We start from the raw sequence: 8,500 nt of genomic DNA, 5'->3' as shown, positions 1-8,500 counted from the left end.
AGCCATTTAAAAAGGTAGAGATTTTGTGGCTACATTGAAATACAAGTTATGCTTCTTCCATCACAGTAAGTTTATTGCAGTGGTGACAATGAGACCTGTAACATTTTCTGCTAGGCCCATGGGGTAGAGTGGAAGTAACAAGACTTTTCAACATTAAAAACAATTAAAGAATACTTATATTTTAGGTCATTTGCCAAAATAGCAATCAATGTGCTTCCTACAGTTTGACTTCTAGGGCCCTAAAGTAATTTGCTTGAAGAAATTGGATTCCAAAGATTACAGGGGGGAATTTTTGAAGTATGTCCATTTTCAAGTGGAGATCAAAAGAAGCCCAAAACAAACAATTGTGGACTGACTGACAGTGACAATTGCGGATGGAACAAAAGTTCTTTTTAAAGGGGCTGTTTTGAAGATTATGATTCTGACTTTGGAGGAACCAAAGTGATTGGCAGTAGAAGGAATCACATGTGAAATTCCTTAAAAATTGACTTTAAAAATAACAAAAATAAAAAGTTTCTCTCATAAAAAGTCTGGAGGTATAGCAGCTTAAGGAAATGGTCGGCTGCTCAGAATCCTTTTATCTTGTTGTTATACTACATTCAGTACAGATCTTCCACCTCATGGTTGAAGATGACAAATCAAACTTCAGTGTTTACATTTGCGTAACAGCTAGCAGGAAGAAGAGCGAAGATGGGCATATCCTCTCTAAGGATATTTTCTGTAATTTTCATACAACACTTCTGCTTACATCTCATTGGCCAGAACTTACTTAGCATCTAGCTGCAAGGGAGGCTATGCTTAAACACTGTATTCTTGGGGGCAATGTGTACATTTAAAATCAGGAGTATTAAGGGCACCTGAGTGGCTCAGTTGGTTGAGCATCTCACTCTTGATCTTGGCTCAGGTCATGATCTCATGGTTCATGAGTTTGAGCCCCAAGTTGGTCTCTGTACTGACAGCACAGAGTCTGCTTGGGATTCTTTCTCTCCCTCTCTCTCTGCCCCTACCCCATGTGCACATGTGAGCACTCGCTTTCTCTCTCTCTCTCAAGATAAATACTTAAAAAAAAAATAAAATCAGGACTATTATACTGAACAATGGAAAAGTAATGTTGCTGTTCAGTAGTTTCTACTATCACACTCATGGGTCCTTTATGAAAAAACTCTGTTGATTATATTCAGCAACTCGAGAAGTGAACAAGAGGGTCAGAACTAGAGAAGTCATGATAAAAAGATGGGAGGTGAGCTTTGAATCAATTTTATAGAGAAAGAGTTTTCTCTGTTCATTCCTCAGTTTCACTCAAGTGTTTTTTTTTTCTTTTTTTATTGTTAACTCAAGTAAAATTAAAACCTTTTTATTTTTAAAAAGCGGATATAATATGATCCCATTCTCATGAAATTATTTCTACCCATTCAACCATCTGACCCTGAATCTAACTGTATCTGTTTGGAAGTATTATACTTCCCCAAAACCTAACTGGTTATTTCTGGAAAAGTGAGGTTTATAACAATTTATTGCTTTCTTCTTTATATCTTTTTGATGGTTCAAAAATGTTTGAAATGAGCATGTACCATTTTCAATAAAACAATAGGACATTGCTCTTGAAAATATGTGTTGATAATAAATTACATTTTTATTGGAATAATATTTGGAGTCATTAGGACATACCCTTTGGTTGATACACGCACATGCTCTTAACTGGCAAGATCAAAGTCCTATCAGATCACAACAGAGTTAGGACCAATGAGTGTAGCTATTTAACTACCATTTTCTTTGTAAAAGCTAACCAATTTATTAGAGCTAGACTTTGCAGTCTTGATCTCATCATAAATGAACTACTAAAAATTGACAATGATATTTTACCAGCTATCAACTAATGGGGTTAAAGTCCACATTTAAAAAAATTTTTTAACATTCATTTATTTTTGAGAAACAGAGAAGGAGTGGGAGAGGGGCATAGAGAGAGGGAGACAAAGAATCCGAACCAGGCTCCAAGTGGTCAGCACAGAGCCCAGTGCAGGGCTCTAACTCACAAACGGTGAGATCATGACCTGAGCCGAAGTTGGACACTTAACCGACTGAGCCACCCAGGTGCCCCAGAGAGTCCACATTTTTAACTGAGTAAAAGATTTAAAAACAGACCATTAAAAGATGCTCAACATCATTAAGCACCACAAAACTGCAAGTCAAAACCACAATGAGATACCACTTCACGCCCATTGGAATGGCTATAATCAAAAAAATTACAAGCATCAGAGAGGATGTGGAAAAATTGGAACTGTTATATGTTGCTAGTGAGGCTATAAGATGGTGCAGCTGCTTTAGAAAACATTTGGGCAATTCCTCAAAAAAGTTAAACATAGGGTCACCATGTGACCCAGCAATTCCACTTCTAGACATATACCAAGCAATGTAACATCCATCCACATGAAAATTTGTACATGAATGTTCATGGCAAAATTACTCATAACTAGCCAAAAAGTGGAAGTAATCCAAATGTCCATCAACTGACTGACAAATAAGATATGTATAACCATATGAGATATTATTCCTCAATGAAAAGGAATGAAGTACTAATACAAGCTACAACATGGAACCTTAAAAATATTCTCAACAAAAGAAGCCAATCACAAGAGATCACATGATGGATGATTCTATTTACAGATGGAATGTTCAGAAGAGGCAAATCTATATAAACATAAAGTAGAGTACTGGCTTTCTACAAGAAAGAATGGGTAGGTGGGGGAAATGTGTGTGACTATTAATAGGTATGGGATTTGGGGGTGGATGATAAAAATGTTCTAAAATTACATTGTGATGATGGTTGCACAACTCTGAATATACTAAAAACCATTGAATTGTATATTTTTAATGGGTGAATTTATAGTATGTAAATTTCAATAGGACTAATAAAAATAAAATCAGTGTTTCACTTATTTTATTTGGTTGTTGCATGTTGATTCCCTGTGTATTGTACATAATAACCATTTCCATGTAACTCCTTAAATGTCATTCATTTTTAGAGAAGATATTATTATTTATAGAGGAAAAGATTGATTTTAAAATTTAAGTTTATCATTTTAGACTATCATCCAGAATGTATCCTATGTTAAATATTTTTATAGGAATATCAAACATTTTGGGTAAACTATAGAAGTCACATCAGAAGGAACAAATTCTAAGGCTAAAGAAATGGGAATTTATCAGTCATTTGTGGAGAAAAGAACTTCTTAAGCTTTTTCCCCACCTCTTTTCAAACACTTCTAACAAAGGATAAAGAAGCTCTATTGAGCTGTAATAGACACTACAGTCTAAGATCAAATCAATAAAAAGTTTCCAGGATTTTTCATTAAAGGTAGAATTTCTCTATATTCTCTATTCAATAAGGATAACATGAAAGAACTAGATCAGACAAGTAGGAAAAGGCCTCTCTAATCCATGTTTGAAAAGGAACTATTCTAAAAAGCATTCCCAGATACCCAGAGAGAGTCTGTCTTTCAAATTGTAATTAGCTATGATTCTATGTAAAGTCTAGTTTACCGCAAGACCAACTTGCAATGTACAGACATCCAACATGAGCACATTTGATATTTTGTACTCCAAACATGGGTCCTGGTATAATTCTTTTTTTCTATTCCTGGTAATAATTCAGTTGCAGTGTTCCTTCCTACTAAAGCCTCCACTGAAACTTTTGCATGAGATCTCTAATCTCAAAGAGAGACTGTGAAAAATTAGTCATACAACTAATAATATATGCCATACTTTCAGTACACTTGAAATGTTTTAGGTCAGTTATAATAGGGGTAACATCTAGTTGTTAAATGTGGATCACTGTATCTGACATCATTATATATTCTTCCTAAGTGGACTCTATAGGCTAATTAGTATGTCTTCTGTAAAATTTTTGCAGTGTTTCCTATTAAGAGCAATGAGAAGTTCCTATAGAAGATGTTAATTTGTGCTTCAAAGTTTTAAATATGTGGTAATCTCAATGGTAGGTAGGATCCTATAATTATAATTTAATAATTATTATTACTAATTATTGTTATTAATTATTAGTAGTTTTGTAATGCCTTCAGGTACACTTTCTGGAGCATTGTTCAAGCTTACACTGAAGGGGAATTTGTAATCATGTCTAGAATCACAGGATTCTAGAGCTGAAAAATATCTTAGAGATACCTTAATTTTACTAGTAAAGGAGGTTCAAGTGATGGTCAAGAATGAAGATCCCTAACAACTTTGTTGAGTACTTGTATAGTCAAGCAGATAACTCCTTAGTACTGCTATGGGGAGGGATTAATAATGCTACACAGAAAGTATCATGGAACAGTGTGAGGGGGAAATCCTTTCAGTTCAGAAGACAAGGCTCTGGAGCCAGATTGCCCAAATGGTAATCCTTACTCTTCCATTTAGTAGTCTCTTGGCCTTGGGCAGTTTACCTAATCTCTCTAAGCCTCAGTTTCCTCATTGGTAAAATGGACATAATAGCACCTACCTCATAGGATTGTTGTTAAGGATTGAATGAGTTAAATACATATAAAGCAACCTGGAGTCCCATAGGGACTCTCCTTTTCCTTGTGGAGCAGATTTTGCAGGAATACGGAGATATGCCCACCCAGAACCCATCACCTCCCCCATCTCTTCTAGACCATACTCCAGGTATCCAACACACTGGAATTATCAACACAAATGGCCCTGAGCCCACTTATAGGGTTACCTTGGACTGCTCCGCTGGAGTGTACTCTCCTGGGTCAGAGGATGACCCGAAGGGACAGCTATTTGTGGAGTGAAAGGCATGTATCTGAAACTTGGGTACATGGGCTGAATGTCCACAAACTTGTATGCAAGGCCCATCGTGGACACAGGAGGAGGTAGGATGAGAAGAGAGGCAGCCTAGAGGCAGGGGACGAATTCTTCTCACACTGTCACCTTCTGGCATGGAACTCAAGGAATTCTAAGAATTCTGCATTTAAATCTGTCCTTCCAGGTTATTATGAAGGCACATTTGACAAGGTAAAAGGAAAGAACCTATGTGATAGTCTACTCAATATCTAACTTTTAAGTGTATAGACATATAGCATGGACCCCTTTAGTATTCTTGCCTTGTCCCAACTGGTGTTAGGGGTAAGCCTGGTGCCTTACCCATAGTAAGCATTCGATACATTTTAATCATTATTATTGCTGTTGTTATCACAAAAGGTAGCAAAATAAAATCTTTCCTTTCCCTCACTCACCAGAGAGAATACAGCCTGCCAAGAGAATGCTGATGTACAAGCACTCTCAGGTTAGAGATTTCTTAAGGCCCAAACAGAGAGGCAAAACCACTTTTCAGGTTAGCAAGTACAACAGGGAGGTAAGCAAAGCCCTTTGCAAAGATCAACTGATAGAAATTCCATACTAAACATGAACTGAGCATCAGCATTTGCAAATGTGAAGAATAGCTTCCAGGGAAGGCCTGTGCAACAACGAAACCACACTCCCAGCACAGAGCTGCACAGGGTAACCGTCCTTAGGACAAGAGAGTGATCCTAGAGAGGACAAGACAGTGACAAATTCTGTCAGATCTGACAGAAGAGGAAGCTAGACCCGAGGAGAGCAGAGCATGGATTATTCTCCCAGCCTCCAGGGCTAGGCTAGGCCTTAGCACCATTTCCTCAGTAAGGATGAGCTGGAAGTGGAACAGAACCCTACTGTTGTCTTTCACTATCTACTTTGAATATAGCAGAGAATGTGCTTCCGGGCATTCCGAATAGATCCCTTTGTTATTTTTATAAAGTCCTGAATTTTACAATGTGTTCTGAAAAAGATAGAATTTGATCCAATCCTTACACCTCACACCTGCTGGTCATGATTTCATGGTTCATGAGATCAAGACCTGCATTGGGATCTGCGCTGACAGAATTGAGCAGAACCGACTCAGAACTGAGACGTTTTGGGATTCTCTCTCTCTGCTTCTCCCCAGCTTGTGCTCTCTCACTCTCTCTCTCCTCTCTCAAAATAAATAAAAATAAACTTAAAAAATATATATATATAAATGGAAAAATAATACCGTGGAAGTATAAAACAAAAACATGAGTTAATTCATCTACAACTTGGAGCAACATTTCTGATCATGATGCAAACTCCAGAACTAAAAAAGGCAAAAATTGATGCATTCAATTACCAAAAAAATGAAGACTTTTTGCATGGCAGGGAATACCATATGACAGTGAAAAGAAAAATTATTAACTAGGAAAAATATTTGTAATCAATATCACAAAGAAAGGGGAAATATCTCTAATATATGAGCTTCTTTTGATAAAAATTTTGATAAAATATTTTGACAAAAATAAGAACCCTCACTCTATGGAAAAAAGTGAGTAGGCACTTCACATAAGAAATCAAAATAGCCCTTAATCATGTGAAAGAAGGAATGGTCAAAATAAGAGAAATGCAAATTTAAAAACTACACAGATTTCAAAACATGGAAGATAAACTGTACAGTCTCAAGGATACCTAAGGATGAAAAGAATAAAATGGACACGTCCTGGAGGATAGAGTCTAAAGTTAAAAAAAAAAAAATTAAAATGTTTTCAGTTGTCATATTGGAGCATAATAAATAATATGCTCATATTATGTCATATTTATGACATAAATAATATGTCATTTTTATGACATAAATAATATGTCATATTGGAGCATAATAAATAATATGCCAGAATACAGTCAGCAAATTCCAGACTTTTGGCATTTCCCAAGGAAAACCTGTTTTTGGTATTTTAAAAAATCAATTACAAGAAATAAAAATGAGAGGTGGAGGGGTCCCTGGGGGGCTCAGTTGGTTAAGCAACCAACTCTTGATTTCCAATCAGGTCATGATGTCACAATTCCTGAGTTCGATCCTTGCCTTAGCCTCTGGGCTCACAGTGCTGAGCCTGCTTGGGATTCTCTGTCTCCCCCTTTGTCTGTGCCTCCCTTTCTCTCTCTCTCTCTCTCTCTCTCTCTCTCTCTCTCTCAAAAATAAATAAGCATTAAAAAAAGAGAGAGAGAGGTGAAGGGGAAACTGTATATTAGAAGGATACTTAAAAGACATACCAGTCTCATGGAGCTTATTTGGATTCTGATTTGAACAAACTTAAAAAAAAAAAAAAAAACAACTCTATGAGATACCATAGAAATGTTAGCAGTGACTTAATATTTGATGGTTTTAAAGGTATTAATTTTTAAGTGTCATAATGGCAGTATGATATGCTTTTTAAAAGGAATCTTATCTTTTAGAGATACATGCTGAAAGATTTATGTGGGAAAAGTTTTGAGGTCTGAATTTGCTTAATTTGCTAAAAATAATCTGGAGAGGATAGGGAGAAGTGGGTGGGGCTATAGGTAAAATCAGATTGGCCCTAAGTTGGCTATTACTGAAGCTGGGTTATGGCTACAAGTTGGTTCACGATACTATTCTGTTTTTTAAAATTTTTTTAATGTTTATTTATTTTTGACACAGAGAGAGAAACAGAGCATGAGCGGAGGAGTGGCAGAGAGAGAGGGAGACACAGAATCTGAAGCAGGCTCCAGGCTCTGGGCTGTCAGCACAGAGCCCCTCGCGGGGCTCAAATTCACAGACCGCGAGATCATGACCTGAGTGAAAGTCGGATGCTCAACCGACTGAGCCACCCAGGCGCCCCCTATTCTGCTTTTTTAATGTTTGAAATGTTCCATATGTTTCATATTTCCAATTAAAAAACTACTTTGAATACTGTTAGAGCCAGGATTCTGGACAAGACCCCTCCTCTCTGATTGTCACAGCCAAGATTCTAAGTGGAACATCAGAAAAACAGCATCCTCTACAGAATCTTCTTTTGGATTTATTTCCATCTGAAGGCGTTTATCCATTCCCTGTGCACAGTGTTTTGTTATTATGGTCCCATTAAAATGGGTCAAGTAAAATCTTGGGTTATTATTTCCTCCAATGAGAAACAGCAAATACAGCATGACGGTTAAGGACTCAGGCTCCGGAGTCAGATGGCTGCACTCATGTCCAGCTCTGCCATCTGGATATGAGACCCTGGGCAAGTTGTGGAGATAATACTGATAACCATTTCATAAACATGTGAGGATTCAGCGATTGACATAATGCATGCAGTGTTGAGAATACCCAGAGCATAGTAAATACCCAAAATATTTATTATTGTTAATAATAGTAAATATAACCAACATTTAAAATATCTGCCAATAATAGTAAATATAACCAACATTTAAAATGTCTGCCCACAGAGGTTTCCCACCAAAGAATTTAAAATAAGATTTTAACTTAGTTATGCCCAAGCCTGTGTGATTGCCTGAGTTACTATTGCTGTGTTTATATGCTGCCTGGCCATGAATTTGGCATCTGTTCATGGAACCAAAGTTTTCAGATAAAGCTGTAGAATATGTTGGAACTGATGCTGCATCAATGTAAAAATTCTCCACGGCCTTAAAAGCATCAACATTACTTATATGCAAAGACTTCAATGAGCTGAATAAT

The 8,500-nt window shown here is 36.8% G+C and overlaps 1 pseudogene; it reads left to right on the top strand.

The window, feature by feature from the left end:
- Positions 1 to 106, top strand: LOC122467424 (annotated as a pseudogene).
- Positions 107 to 8,500: the final 8,394 nt, after the last annotated feature.

Source organism: Prionailurus bengalensis, chromosome A3, assembly GCF_016509475.1.
Source record: "Prionailurus bengalensis isolate Pbe53 chromosome A3, Fcat_Pben_1.1_paternal_pri, whole genome shotgun sequence".
Classification (NCBI taxonomy): Eukaryota; Metazoa; Chordata; class Mammalia; order Carnivora; family Felidae; genus Prionailurus; species Prionailurus bengalensis.
The sequence above is the reverse complement of the archived record's forward strand: the minus strand, read 5'-3'. Positions and strand labels throughout refer to the sequence as shown.